Source organism: Dama dama, chromosome 8 (assembly GCF_033118175.1).
Source record: "Dama dama isolate Ldn47 chromosome 8, ASM3311817v1, whole genome shotgun sequence".
NCBI classification, from domain to species: domain Eukaryota; kingdom Metazoa; phylum Chordata; class Mammalia; order Artiodactyla; family Cervidae; genus Dama; species Dama dama.
Genome location: NC_083688.1, coordinates 39,290,372 through 39,306,171, shown reverse-complemented (window position 1 = coordinate 39,306,171; position 15,800 = coordinate 39,290,372). Strand labels below are relative to the sequence as shown.

At 39.5% G+C, this 15,800-nt stretch overlaps 1 long non-coding RNA gene across 1 annotated transcript; it reads left to right on the top strand.

Moving 5' to 3' along the window:
* Positions 1–661: 661 nt before the first annotated feature.
* On the top strand, positions 662–11,113 carry LOC133060461 (uncharacterized). The gene is made up of 3 exons (XR_009693768.1): positions 662–1,001; positions 10,454–10,558; positions 10,736–11,113. It is a non-coding gene; the product is annotated as an uncharacterized LOC133060461 (long non-coding RNA).
* The last annotated feature ends 4,687 nt before the right edge of the window (positions 11,114–15,800 follow it).

Here is a 15,800-nt window from a genome sequence, read left to right as displayed (position 1 = left end):
GCATTTTTCTCAAAGGTTAATTAAATTAAAGCCTCTAACTTTGAGGTATATATTATTATGCCCATTTCACAGATGAAGGACCCTAGACTTAGTCACATGATTTTGAACAAGTTATTTAATCTTTCAGATTTGATTCCAGAGCCATATGGACACATTATATAACTTCATATAAATCAGACAAAGTGTGTGTGTGTTAGTCACTCAGCTGTGTCCAACTCTTTTCAACCCCATGGACTGTAGCCCACCAGGATCCTTTGTCCATGGGATTCTCCAGGTATGAGGACTAGAAAGGGTTGCCATTTTCTTCTCCAGGGTATCTTCCCCACCCAGGGATTGAACCTGGGTCTCCTGCATGGCAGTAAGTCATTTTCAAACAAATAGCATCCAGTTTCTCTCATTTTTATACTAGGATTTGAAGGTACCAATTCATTATCATGTTTTTTCTTTTTTCTTTCACTTTTGAATGAATTTCTTCATGGTTTAAAAAGACTCTTTCCCCACCCTCTTGTTTTTCTTTTGAACTGTAAGGAGGTGGGGTGGGGATAAGAGTGTGAGTAGGAGGAAAGTCCACTGGACTGAGGATCAAGAGACCTGGGTTCCAGCCTCCAACCCTGTCACTGAACTTCTCTGGGGCTTGGTGTACTTGTCTGCATGACAAGGAAGTCAGAGAGAACATCTCTAGGACACACCACTCTCTCTTCTTTACAAATCATTAGCATAGCCCAGATTTCCAGTTCCAGCTTTTGGTCAAAGGTCTTCCCCATTGCCTCCAGCCACAATTTAAGCTCCTAGAAGAAGACCAGGCTGTCATCCGGGACCAAGAGTACCCTGTGCTTCGTAAATCAAATTCAACATTAAACTGCACTGCAAACAAAAAGTTGTACACAGTTGAAATGCTGGTGAATGGGACTTAATGAGCTCCATATGCCTGACCTCTGGGAAGAAGTGATTTGGGGAACTGTAGCTGGAACTGGAAGAGTCCAAGGGCATCTGCATCTGGTGTGAGTTACTCAGAGTGAAGGGAGTCGACTGCGTTTTTGTATGGTTGCCAAGCTCGGGAAGGTAGAAATACTGTGTAATCTGTGCTCACCTTCTGAGATTGCGCTAGCAGGTTTCCAAGGTTGTCCTCACTTCTCAGGAAGCAGAGCAGAGCTTCCTTCCTGCTGCTCTTCCAGGCTGCCTGTAACCCTGAGGGTTCAGATCTGTCCGGGTGAAAGCAAGCTCTCTTGATGGACAGGTCAGCGACTTTAGACCACTTGTACTTGTTTTGGTCAACTCTGCAACTCCTCAAGAGGCTTGTCTAAAGCCCAGGTCTGACAGGGTCATTTCTCTCCCCTTTTCAAAAAATGCCAGACTCATGGCTTCATGCATGCAATGTGTGCTATTTAACCCCCGACTTGCTTTTTCAGATTCCTGGGTCATTATTCACCATCCTTGGCATCTTGTGTTCTAGCCACATTCCAGTCTCATCTCCCTGAGTCTTTCCACCTGCTTTCTCCTCTGCAGCATCCCTCCCATCCTGTCTCCACCTGGAAAGCTTGTGATTGATGCAGTTTGAGCAACACCTACCCTGCGTGTAACGTATCAGCTCACTCGTTGCCTGCCCATTCTGATTAATCTGTGCCATTTCTGTGTTCCATAGTCCTTAGATGCAGTTGGGGTGAGAAAGGAGAGATGTATAATTGCCATCCATGTTGGAGAGTTCTTCATGAGTGAGAGTATATCTTACCATTCCCTTTATGTAACTGTGTGTGTATGTGTTAAGTCACTTTAGTTGTGTCTGATTGTGTCTCTTTATGACCCTATGGACTGTAGCCTGCCAGGCTCCTCTGTCCATGGGGTTTAATACTGGAGTGGGTTTTCATGCATTCCTCCAGGGGATCTTCCCGACCTGGGGATCAAACCTGCATCTCTTATGTCTCCTGCATAAGAGATGCAGGTTCTTTATCACTTGTGCCATCTAGGAAGCCCAGAGTATAACTGACTCTCAGTAAATGTTTATTGAGTGAACCAGTGAACAAATGAATGGGAAGTCCTTGGAAATCAAGCAGTATTTCAGTCTTTGAAACTTCTCCCATATATCTTTGGTTATCTTGTTCGTGATAATTTACGTCTATCAGGTTTTCATGCCCTCTCACATCCTTTTTGAAGGCTACTGTTCCAGGGTAGGAAAACAGCTAATGCTCTTCTGACCTTGGGAAGCTGCTGTAGAACAGCCCAGGAAGGAACAAGCCAGTAGACATGCTTGTCTTCACATATGCTTTTGCTCCCTTCGCTCAGCAGCAAGTAGACGGACATTGGTCTTAGAGATGTGCTTTGAATGCAGTCACTTCCTGTGGACAGTCTGGCAAATCAGTAGGTGTTCCAGGCAGTCATTTAGGTCTTCCTTAATAAAACAGAATTTAAGTTTTTAAAGAAACCTTTTATTTTGTATTGGGGTATAGCCAATTAACAATGTTGTGATGGTTTCAGGTGAACAGTGAAGGGACTAAGTCATACATATATATGTAAAAATATGATTTAAATCTGATCTTTTTGTTCTTACCTTTATTTCGATTCATCTCCTAAATCCCAAGACACCGACACCATGAATTGGCACCTATCTTCTTGATATCAGATTCTGAAGATAAAGGATATTCATATTTTGAGCCTCCTAGCGTTGGTTACCTGAAATAAAATTTAAGAAGAATTGATAGTGATATTTTAATAGGATATGGTAGTTTTGAATACATTTTTAAAAAATGTGATCCTCCAACAGTCTGGTGAAATGGACCAGGCAAAAATGAAAATACCTGTTATGTAGATGAAGAAGCTGAAGCTAAGACTTATCCAAAGTCACACAGCTGAAGATATTGTGCCAATACCCAAACCCGCTATGATTATGGGGTAATCCTACTTCCCATTGTGAGAATTCATTACTGAGAAGGCACACGCATTGTAGCACAATATTTTTGGCAGCCTTTGAAAGTCTTTAATCTACCAAAGCAAATGATCCATGTTTGGTAACTGGTTACTCAAAGAACTTCTCTGAGTCATTTTCATGGTCTAATGAGAGAGAAGCAGCTATAAGAGAAGGTGGGTTTGAGAAAGGAAAACAGTGAATGTTGACCAGTCATTTGACTAAAGGTTTGGCACAGTGCAGTTGAAGTTACCTTGAGGGAAAAACACATTGTGAGAGTGTGAGTTTTTATTTTATATTGTTCTGTTTTTGAAATTGGGATTATCCCCTTTCTCCATTCTCAGAGAGGTTTAGATAACACTAAAAAGGATTGGGATTCCATTTATTCAACTCTTTCAGAAAAGGTGAGGGTAATAAACGTGTTAAAAACAATGGACAATTTAAAATTCATTAAATTAGGTGTTCCCTGTTTAGCCTGCACTTGTTAGAATAATGAAATTTGAGGGTTTAAAACATAGCTTGTTTCGAAATGATGCATGAGTTCCCAAAAACCTTGTTTAACATATTGCTGGAATAATGCATATGAGATGGTTAAAAATGGAAGTAGAAAAAAAAAAAATCCCCAACACCCTTAGAGGAATTTGCAATTCATAAAGTTACTGCCAATTTTGCATTATAGTTGCCATGGTAACCATGCTAGGCTTCTGCTCAAATGTTTCTCAGAGGGGAAGGAATAGTATATAATAAGCTCTTCAAGTGTAATTTTTTTTTATTGTAGTTGAATTAGTGTGTAATTCTTATGTGAGTATTTTAGTAATCCATGAACGTGCACTCTGGTTATGGTTCTGATTTCCTATCTCTGTGTGTTGAAGCAGTGTAAGAAAAGTTGCTGGCTACTAACACCATTTGGTAATTTATTATAAAAATATTAACAGAAAGCATTATCTATGGTGATTATGAAAGTGAAAACAAGGAAGAATGTTGAATCTGACTATAGTAAATTTCCCAGACCAAAGCATCGGCTTGCTTATTGATTCAAAGTGCTTTTAGCCAAGCTTTTAGGTTACATTCACAAGTCACCCTTGTCTCCTCTCTCCTTTTTCTCAGAAGAGTCCTACATAGTGAATACATGAAGACCAATTAGACCAAAATAATACTTTCACTTGGCTCTTTGGAGAGGGAGCTATTTTTAAATGGTAATTGACTGTGTGTGTGTGTGTGTGTGTGTTGTTCAGCCTCTATGGAACCCATCTAACAGCTGAGGCCGAGCAGTGCGTGTCTGGACACCAAGCTAAGGTCATCTCGGGTTTGCTTTCTCATGGGTTAGTTTCACATAGAGAAGAAAAATGGGCTTTGGAGTCAAATGCACCTGGATTACGCTCTAGCTCAGCATTTTACTGGTTGAGGCCTTAGACAAGTCACTTAACCTCTGGAACCTCAGTTTCTTCATTTGTATGAATGCAGTGATCATGCCTCTTATAGTGTTTGTAAGAGTTAGAGATAATTGGATGTGATACATTTTGCACAGTGTATTAGTTGCCTTTTGTTGCTGGAACAAGCTACCATAAACTTCGTGGTTTAAAACAACATACATGTATAGTGCTGGAGGACAGAAGTCCAAACTAGGTCTTTGTTGTATTTCTGTCCTGTCCGACTCTTTGAGACCCCATGGACTGCATCACACCAGACTTCCCTGTCCTTCACCATCTCCTGGAGCTTGCTCAAACTCACGTCTACTGAGTCTATTGAGTTGGACACGAGTTTCAAACTCATGTCCAACTCAACTAGGTCTTACTAGGATAAAATTAGTGTGTCAACAGGACTGCCTTCCTTTCTAGGGTCTCTAAAAGAGAATCTGGATTTTTGTTTGTTTGCTTTGCTTTTTTTTTTTTTGACTTCTAGAGGCTACATGCACTCTTTTGTCCTGGGCTCTTCTTCCATCTTCCAAGCTAGCAATGACTGGGTGATGCTGACTTTTCTACCTCCCTCTTAAGGGTCTCTGATTGCACTGTGCCCACTCAGATAATCCAGGATAACTTCCTTATTTAAAAAAAACATTATTTTGTAATGTGGACCATCTTTAAAAAGCCTTTATTGAATCTGTCACAATACTGCTTCTATTTTATGTTTTGATTTTTGGCCACCAGGCATGTGGGATCTTAGCTCCGCGAACAGGGATCAGACCTATACCTGCTGCCTTGGGACATGAGGTCTTAACCACTGGCCTGCCAGCAAAGTCCCCAGTCTCCCTATTTTAATGTTAGCTGATTTTGATGATCCTGATAAAAGTGCCTGGAGATGACAAAGGGAGTTCTTGGTAATGCTCTTCCAGAAGATGGTATCTCCACAACTACAAATAATGCCAGTGCCCTTTGGCCCTATAGGAAAACAAGGCAGTGAGGGGCTCGCCTGCCGTGTTTCCCCTGCAAATGGAATGAAAGAGAATAATCCTCTGTACTGGGTGTTGATCAGTAATAAGGAAAACATTCTGACCAGCGTTCCACCCTGGAACCTTGTGACCAAGGAGATTGTGCAGCTACGTCTCTGGAGGCCTCATCAGCTTGGGATGGTTTAGGTGTGGCTCTGCATGATGACAGGCAGATGGCTGAGTGGCCACCCAACTCCTTTCTTCCTTTATGAATCAGTGAATTTCCTCTCCTTCTCTGTCTATCTCCTAGGTGGGGTTTGCATTATTGCTCCCATAGTTCTCTCCAGAGCACTCAAGCGACTGAAAACATCTGTTATCACTGTCAAAAATGGATTTATCCCCCATGAACCAGAGGTGCTCTAGCTTCATATTGTATTTGGGGAAAGCAATTTATTAATGTCACCAGCACTCTTTCTGATTATTCTATAAGGAAGGCCTGATATCAACTTCTTTTCTCTCATATCTATACATGCTCATTCTTTTACTGCTTTTATTTCCCTCATTTGTTTTTGGCTTCTGTTCTTATAATTTGAACTGACTTCTATGACTATCTTTTTTTCTGTACTAGTTATTTCTTCATCCTTTGATTTAGTCAATGTATTTTCTCAAAAAATTTAAAGACAATTCTTTTATAAGAACAAACAACAACACCTCCAGGTTAATATTTTTCCAATTTGATTTGCATAAGGAGAATCTGCTTGAATTTTGCATAAGGCATGTGGCAAAGAGAAATCTACAGGATCCGAAAAACTCAGATAATTGTCTCTTTTCTCAAGAAATCTACTCATTAGTAAATATAAAAATTCTTCTTATTTACATTTTCCCCATAGTTTTCCGCCTTACTTCCTCTACATTTCTGTGCTGCTAATGCCTGCTATTGGTGGAAGGGAGGGTAGAAAGAAGAAATTCATGATGTTGCTGATTTACATTGTAACCAAATTGACCCTCTTTGGAAATACAAACTGTCCTTCCTGTTGCACAATAGAAGATAAAAGTTGCTGCTCTACTGGGAACAAGATAAAGGAGAAAGGGGAATTATATACCATCTGTAAAGCTGTCCTCTCTCTTCTACTTGAGAGCAGGGACAGTAGCTGACAGGGACCTCTTCAATGTGCATATTCAATAAGCAACAGCAGTTCAATAAATGCGTTGATGTGTTGTGCTAAATTGCTTCAGTTGTGTCCGACTCTTTGCAACCCTGTGGATTGTAGCCCAGCAGGATCCTCTGTCCCTGGGATTCTCCAGGCAAGAATATTGGAGTGGGTTGCCATGCCCTTCTCTAAGGGATATTCCTGACCCAGGGATCGAACCCGCATCTCTTAACGTCTTCTGCATTGGCAAATGGGTTCTTTAACACTAGTGCCACCTGGGAAGCCCAAATATGTTGATATTTAAGTACATAAAATAATGTTTTAATTTCTATCCAAAGGAGTCATTTCAGGGACTTTGCCTTGGAAAGTCTGTATTCCTTCCTCCTTTCCCTGGCAATTTGTTTTTTCCAGTCTTCTTGAAATACAGCTAGAATTTACTCAAGTTCTACTTTCTAGTCTTATTACATTTGAGCATTTCATGCTCCCAGTTTCTGGACTTAAGGTGGCAGATAGTAGAGGAATGGACTTGTGATTGCAATCATTCTGGTTGAACTTGCAAGACAGTGAGGATTTTAGTGTGAAATTGCTGACTTTGGTGTTGGACTGACCTACCTTCTAGTCTTAGCTCTGCCATTTATTCACTTTGTGGGAAAAATTCTTAAACAAAAAGATCATAACAATTATCCAAACCAGTGTACTTCGAAGAGTTGAAGGGGAGTATCATCAATCATTATGCCAGGGCAACAAGTGTAAATCAGGATAGTCTTGGCCAAACCTGGATTCATGGTCATCCTATTGTTAGCAGTATAAGTTCTTTCCTCTGTAAAATGTGTAGGAAAAATGTAAGAATTTGAAAGACGTCCATCACATAAGACATTGAAAGGATTCAATGAGGCAATGAATAAAGAGTGCTTAGCACAGGACCTAGATGCTAAAAGTCAATAGATGTTAGTTATTGAACTAACTATACATGTACAACTTTTCATGTTTCTCAGGAAATGTGGAATGTTTAATACTATCAATAATTACTATTTCTCATATATTTATCATATGGAACTCACTAAGAGATCTGTTATTTCTTGCAACAAGGGTGCTTTTCTTCCTGTTTCCTTTAAGTATTATATAGAAGTCTCACCATCCTAACCCCTTGACGTGGATGAATTAATTTTTTTTATTAAATCCATTTCACTAGAATGCTACTTACTCTTCTTGGGTTAGATACAAAGAATATAGAGGAAGGCATAGCAATTATGAGTTGCAGTTCAGAATGTTCTATTGTAATTTAATCACCAGTGGAAAATTTTCTCCTCTATTAAAGTTTCCCAAGTAGAGATCTGCCTAGAAACTCCAGGAAATTTTGCATGGCCTTGTCAGTAGCTAGCTATGGGTTCAGGAGTCTTTTGATGTTTCTGTTCTTACAATAAAAATGCTTATATTTAAGATAAAAAATACGCCTCTGATGCTTTAGCTTTGTTTAGTAAGAAAACAAGAATTGACAGTATTCAACTGTTTTTAATACAACTGTGATAAAAAAAAAAACCCAGCTAGTTACATGGGAAGATAATAAAGAAGGGTAGATAGATGTCTTGGAAAGTACTTCAAGTTCATTAGAGAAGCATTCTGAGAGCCCATCCCCAGAGTTGCTTGATGGATCCAATAAGTGTGTGTTTGTTTCTATTTTTGTAAGATATTATATTGGATCTTGTAGAAACCTCTGGATAAATGTTTTCTTGCTGCCATCAAGTTAATATGAATTATTGATGACTAATTTCTGTTAAGAGCTTCATAAACTGGCTTCATTAATTCATCCATTCATCTATGTATCCATTGATCTGTGCTTCTGTTCAACAAGTCTTTGTTGAGCCTACTATTATGTACTAGGGTCAAAAGATTTAAGTAAGCCATATTTAGTCTTTAACTTTTGTGGTAGGTTTGCAAAAATGGTTCCAATTCCCCCACTCATCCCTCTTAGCTATATTACTTTAGAGTTCCTTTTCACATTGATTCTGATCCCAGCCATGAAACTTGCTTTGGCCAATGAGTTGTTGGTAAGCATAACATAAGCAAAGGTTGAAAGCAGTTGTGCAATCAGGCTTGTCCTCATTCTTACCCTCTTTGTCACTTTAATAATGTCTGTACTAGTTCATTGGATGATTAGTGACATTTGAGACAAAGATGAATTGGCCCAGTCATTCCAGCCAACAGCATCCTATAGTGGCTGAAACTGAACTGAACCCCTCACAACAATAGATCTCCCTATACATGTGAGACTGTCCAAGTGAAACCAAAAGAACCACTCAGTCAAGCTCAGCTAAGATTAGCAGAGTTGCCAAATCAACCATCTCAAAGGAACGAGTAAGAATCACTTATTGTTGTATGCCATTGATGTGTTGTGGTTGGTCGTGTATCTGCCAATTGGGTGTTCTCACAGATTCCACAATAATTTCTTTGCAAGAATGTTTTGAGCTGTTTTGAGGTATTTGCTTCCGCTGAGTTCATGCTTCTGAAAGACTTGGATTGAAATTCTAAAAATCTTGTGCATGTCTGTGAAACAGAAGAAATTCATTCACTTATTTGTCATTTATCAGCTATTTGGGTTCTGACTCTATCAGACATAGTGATAGGCACTGGGGAATTGAAGGGAGAAATGTAAATAAGCCTATTAGTGCACACTTCTTGCTTTAATGGAAGACACTGTAAATACTAAAATACTATTATGTTATTCATTCATTCGTTCAATAAACACATGTTGAACACCCAGTATAGACAAAATAATAGGCAAAATGGTTGGAGGTTATAAAGAAGTAGTTCTTAAAGAGTTTATTATAATATCTAAAACAGGATACCAGTACACAAAATTAATACAAATCAGAAGGAATTAAATGCTCAAACTGAAGTTCAAAGTATAGCTTAAGTGAAGAATGAGTAATAATTAATTTTCATTAGGAAAATCATGGAGTGCCTTAAGGATACCATGGAATTTAAGCTGGACTTTTAAAAGTTTTGATACCTCTATAAAATAAAGAATATTGAGTTGTGGCAGAGGGCTTCAATCAGTGGCTGTAAGATGTTGGGAAAGATAAAGCTGAGGAAGAAGAGAGCCTAGAAAAAATTAGAGTCTAGAGGCCTGAATCCCCTCCTTGGCCGTTCAATTCATTGGTTGTGTGACTCTCACCAATGAACTTAGCCAGTTTTTATTTTCTCATCTCAAAAATGAGTAAAGCATTCTAGATTATCTGTGTAGACATTTTTAGCTTTAAGACTCCCCCGCATAACCTGAGTAAATTACTCACTGCATATTAAACACAATAAAGTGGCCAATATTTTCCATTAAAGACTGGGCAGCCTGGGATCCGTTATTTTTGTCATATTTAAACTGATACAATTTGAAGATTTCATACATTTCAGTTATTTGTACTTGAATATACTTCAATCTTAATGTGGCAAGCAGCATGGTGGAAATTCATCCTTGGAGTGACAGAATCATTGGTCAAAATGAAGGTAGGGCAGGGAGAATTAGTGGAGAGTCTTCATAAAAGAGTAGAGAGTACCAGACCAAACTGGGTTCAAATACTGGTGCTCTTGTCAGCAACATAATTCTATGCAAGTCACTTCTCTCTGTCTCGATGTTCTCATCTACAAAGTGGGAATAATAATTCTGCTTCATAAGTTAAGGAGCAAAGAAGGTAATACATTCAATGTTAGTTATCAATAGTTCATTGTGGATAATAGGAGTGAATAAGTGAGATTTCTGCATGAGGGTGTCCCTCCCCATACACAAGAGATGTGTTCCTAAAAGACTGTAAGTGATTTGAATTTTTAAAACTCTTTCATATTTGAAGTGTGCTATTTTACAAATTGTACAAGTCCCTGCTGTAATTCTTACTAAACAATTGTTTCTTGGATTACATGAAATTTGAATTTATAAAGCAGGTAATTATTTTCTTCAGGAATGGATTCCAGAACTAGGCTGAATGTGAAATAAACTGCTAGTTGCCTACCCATTATTCACTTTTTTCCTTCTTTCTTAATAAGATGCTGAGATGTCAGTGTGCATCACTGAGAAGCTTCATTGTGATACAAGTGACCAATGTGATACAAGCTGAAGGCAGCCAATGTGATACAAGCTGAAGGCAATAGGTAAGGCATCAAGAAGAGGCCATCTTGGACTTCCCTGGTGGTCCAGTAGTTAAGACTCTGCTCTTCTAATGAAGGGGGCATGGGTTCAATCCCTAGTTGGGGAATTTCCATATGTGGTGTGGCCAAAAAAAAAAAAAGTCCCTCTTTACTACTTACTCTTCCCTTTTCCTTGTTTAGGATGAAGATTGAGTATCTAGAAACCCAGAGACATTTTGTGGCTTTGATAGTGGAGGTCATTATGCTAAAGATAGTGGAGCAGCTGAAGAAGGAGTTGCAGTGTCTGATGACTGTGGGGTTGCAGTACCAACCCTGGACCATCCAGCTCTAGACTTTCCTTTTTGTTTAAGTGTAGTAACATACCTTGTTTAAGCCTCTGTTATGTCTGTTTTCTGATATGACCAGTTTATTGTAGATTCTAACTGAGACACCTAGCAATATTGGTGGAATTGTGAAGTTCAGTGGTCTGAGGGTGGTGATGTCAGAATCAGAAACCACAGTAATTAATCATGTTTGAGTAACACTGCGCAACCCCCCCCCCACCCCCCGCCCAAGCTGATCGTCTATGCAAGATCTCACAAGACTAACCAGTTGATGTTGACAATGCTACTGTTTGTCAATGAGACTTATTACATGTTCACTTAGATGCAGTGAAAGCATATAGGGAGGGCACCCTATTTAGTCTTAAAGAACCAGGAATGCCTTCATTAAGGAGATGATGTGTATGCCGAAAACTCAAGGAAAGCAGCAGTTAGCTACTGAGGTTGAATTGGAAGGGAGGGTAAGGTCAGAGGGAAAGGCATCCTGGGAAAAAAAGGAACAGTATTTGCAAATGAGCAGAAGTGAACTTGGTCATTGAGGGAACTACAAGTAGCATATAAATGAAACCTAGAGTCAGAGATAAGGGGTAGGGAGTGGAGGGAGGGAGCAGACAAGGCCAGAAACTAGGTAACGAAGCTGACCAGGTGGACATTTAAAATCACATTTAGGCATTTTGCTCTGTCCTAAAAGGAATGAGCTTCCATTTTTGAAAGACAATTGTGACAGCAAGGAGGAGAAAGGATGGGGCAGGAATGAGTTGGTTGTTTCCATGAACCAGGTGATAGATGATAGTTACACTATATCCCTAATTTAATATAGAAATGTAGAGAGTAGACAGATTCAGGAAACCACATGAGTTAGAACCAATAGGACCTGATGAATGATTGGCCTAGTGCCAAGGAAGGTGCCCAGGTTTCTGGTTTGGGATCTGTGTTAGTGCAAATCTGAAACTCTCATGGATGGCGTATTTGCTGCTTCTTGTAAGAATCCTAAGTGTCTGCTTCCTATTTTAAAATGAGCTTGGTTGCAATTGGCTTAGTGAAAATTAAATTTTATTGATAAGAAGGATAAGCCATCTGGCTGTTCCCTGACTGGTTGATATCTATATCCCTGGGTATAATAAAGATGTAACCTCTTGCCACAGGAAGCTATTACCTGATATTATTTATTTCCTGATAAAAAGGAGCAAATCATGCCTGGACATCTGTGGAAAATGAGTTTCTAATAAAGCTGAGGTAGTTAATGTCTAAATGGGAGTTTCTCCTGTGATGATAAATGTCTGTGCTGTTGAAATAGTTTCCATAAAACTCAGTAGGTAAGAGGGTAGAGATATTGTGTAATTGTCAATGAGGCAATAAAAGGATGTTTGTTTATGGGGTTTATAATCAACAATGAACCCTAACTCTTATGAAAAATGAAAATGTTTTCATGTACCAATTCAGCAATAGAAGGTTCTGTTCCAGAAAAAAATTACATTTTAATATGTATTTAGTATAACATCCAATGGATAATAGAAAAAAAAAATGTGGACAGAAAAATAGCAAACTGTGACCATGTGTGGGAATGCAGTGCTAATAGCTCTTAGAACAAATAATACCATATTGCTGACCATTCAGTGTACACAAAGGACTATTTTTTTCTAATTGCTCTGTGAAATTTTTGGTTATAAAATCCTTCACTGTCAGATTGCTGTCTGTATTGGTGGGCCACTGGAATGTGGCAGCAAGGGGAAAAGTATGCCTTTACCTTGCCTACCTGGTTCCTTTTTTTTTTTCCTTAAACAACTTGATGAAAAAAAAAAATTCACCGATTTTCTGGTATTGGATGTAACAGAAACCCACAAGACCAGTATGCTATAGATGAGTATGTCACACTCAACTGTCCTTGTCTCAGGTTCTTCTTCTATCTTCAGGTTGGGTGCTGGTGATCCTCTAGACTCTAGAGGGTCTTGGTGGTTCCTGGGCTACAGTGGGTTCTGTGGTTATCCTCCACTGGCTATGAGCATGTACCTGCAAGAGGTTCCTCATTTTGAAGATGGTTATCTAGAACCAAGTTGTATTAGTCATGCTCAGAATAAACTGCTATAACAGAGACCCCAATATATCATGTCTCACATAAGCTGGAAGTTTACTTCTCTTTTATGTAACAGTTCAGAGGTAAAGATAAGGCTGGGGTAGGTAGATGATTCTGCTCCACCAGCTCTGTAGGGTCTAAGTTTTCTTCTACCTTGTTTCTTTGCCTTCCCTTGGACTAATGTCTTCAGTCGGCTGATCTAAGCCAGGCCATAAGCATCATATCCTCTTTCCAGCCCATGGAAGAGGGAAGGAGGGATTGAGCTCCCTTTGAAAAGATATAACCCAGAAGTTGCTCATCTAGGATATAATCCAGAAGTTGCTCATCCCATTGGTCAGAATAACATCATGTGATCACACCTACCTTCAAGGGAATCTGGAAAATAAAGCCTCTAGTCGGGCAGTCAAGTGCTCAGCTAAAACCCAAATTTTATAGTACTCACAGGAAGATGGGGAAAATGGAGATGATGGGGAGGGCGTGTGGTAGTCTCTGCCACACAGTCTTTTGGATCTGCTTTAGTGATTGCTCTCTTTCTCTGGAATCAGTTTCATTTTATGGGGTGTTTGGGCAGGGGCCCTTGCATCTTATTGATGATGCCCAGATGGTGACTGTTCATTGCTGAGAGAGAAGCCATTGGAAATTACATATTTCAAATGTCATGTTCAAACTGATACAATTTGAATATTTCATACATTTCAGTTATTCATACATGAATACACTTCAGTCTTAATGTAGCAAGCTCAACATGGTGATAATTACATTGTCTATCATATTTACCATGCTTTCTTAAACTAAATCCAAGGGAAACCTGAATATACATTAAGGATTTTCCTGTCTTGTTCCATAAACCTGTCGCTGGAATGTGGCAATTAAGATATGCTACCAGAAAATAAATGACATTTGAAATTGAATGTGGTGCATTGTTTATTTACATCCTACAGAAAATTTACTAGGAATACATTTTGTATCTCAAAACAGAAAGTTTTGCTTCTATGCTGTGAAATACATCTGGGAGAATTTGGAGTTTTGTTTTCTTCTACAATGTTAAAATGGCATTTTTCTGTAGGGCTATTGTGATGATCCTTGATGAGTTGGGGCTGGTAAATTGAGAGGGCCTCGTCTTTGGAAGTTTAGGAGGATTTCCTGAGAGTCCAAAAAGAACCATTTGGGGTCATTCAAACTTTTCTCACAGCACTAACATTATTATCCACTTTATAGTTGTCGTTCAGTCACTCAGTCATGTCCAACTCTTTGAGATCCCGTGGACTGCAGCATGCCAGGCTTCCCTATCCTTCACTATCTCCCAGAGTTTTCTCAAACTTTTGTGCATTGAGTCGATGATGCCATCCAACCATCTCATCCTCTGTCACCCCATTCTCCTCCTGCCCTCAATCGTTACCAGAATCAGGGTCTTTTCCAGTGAGTCGAATCTTTGTATCAGGTGGACGAAGTATTGGAGCTTCAGTTTCAGCATCAGTCCTTGAATGAATATTCAGGATTGATTTCATTTAGGATGGACTGGTTTGATCTCCTTGCTGTTCAAGGGACTCTCAAGAGTCTTCTCTAGCACTACAGTTTGTAAACATCAATTCTTCAGTGCTCAGCCTTTTTTATGGTCCAACTCTCACATCCTTGTGTGACTACTGCAAAAACCATAGCTTTGACTGTATGGACCTTTGTTGGTAAAGTGATGTCTCTGCTTTTTTTTCTTTTCTTTCTTTGAATATTTTTTTAAAACTTATTTATTTTTTTTGAAAGATAATTGCTTTACAGAATTTTGCTGTTTTCTGTCAAACCTCAACATGAATCAGCCATAGGCATACATGTATCCCCTCCCTTTTGAACCCCCCTCCCGTCTCCCTCCCATCCCACCCCTCTAGGTTGATACAGAGCCCCTGTTTGGGTTTCCTGAGCTATACAGCACATTCCTGTTGGCTATCTATTTCACACATGGTCATGTAAGTTTCCATGTTTCTCTTTCCATACATCTCACCCTCTTCTCCCCTCTCCCCATGTTCATAAGTCTGTTCTCTATGTCTGTTTCTCCATTGTTGCCCTGTAAATAAATTCTTCAGTACCATTTTTCTAGATTCTGTATATTTGCATCAGAATATGATATTTATCTTTCTCTTTCTGACTTACTTCACTCTAGGTTCTAGGTTCATCCACCTCATTAGAACTCACCCAAATGTGTTCCTTTTTATAGCTGAGTAATACTCCATTGTGTATATGTACCAGAACCTCTTTATCCACTCATCTGTCAATGGACATCTAGGCTACTTCCAGCTATTGTAAATAGTGCTGCAATGAAAAATGAAATGCATGTGTCTCTTTCAATTTTGGTTTCCTCGGGGTATGTGCCTAGGAGTGGGATTGCTGGGCTATATGGTGGTTTTATTCCTAGTTTCTGCTTTTTAATAAGCTGTCTAGTTTTGTCATAGCTTTTCCTCCAAGGAATAAGTAGTGTCACTTATCTTTCTCTCCAATAGACTCTGAACTCCTTGTGGAAGAACTTTATCATCTCCAACTTTGCAACTTCTGAGCTTAGTGTATACCTGACCCAAAGGATGGGCTGTTAAAAAGGCAGAGTGAGGATGAGGGAGAAGGAAGTGGGGCTGTAGCCCCAAGCAGGAGTTGTAACCCCTCTCAGCACATCAGACAAAGGGAGGAGTAGATTGGCCTGGATAAAAATGTCCGGGGAGTTCCCGTCTGAAGGCTCTTCTCTATGAGTTGTGGGAGGCTATCTGTCTTCAGCTGAGAGTGGCTGGGGGCCGGGAGGTCAAGAGTTTTAGTGGAGTAGGAAACTGTGAAATGGTTACTTGGAAAGCATGAGAGATGGCTGATGGGAAAG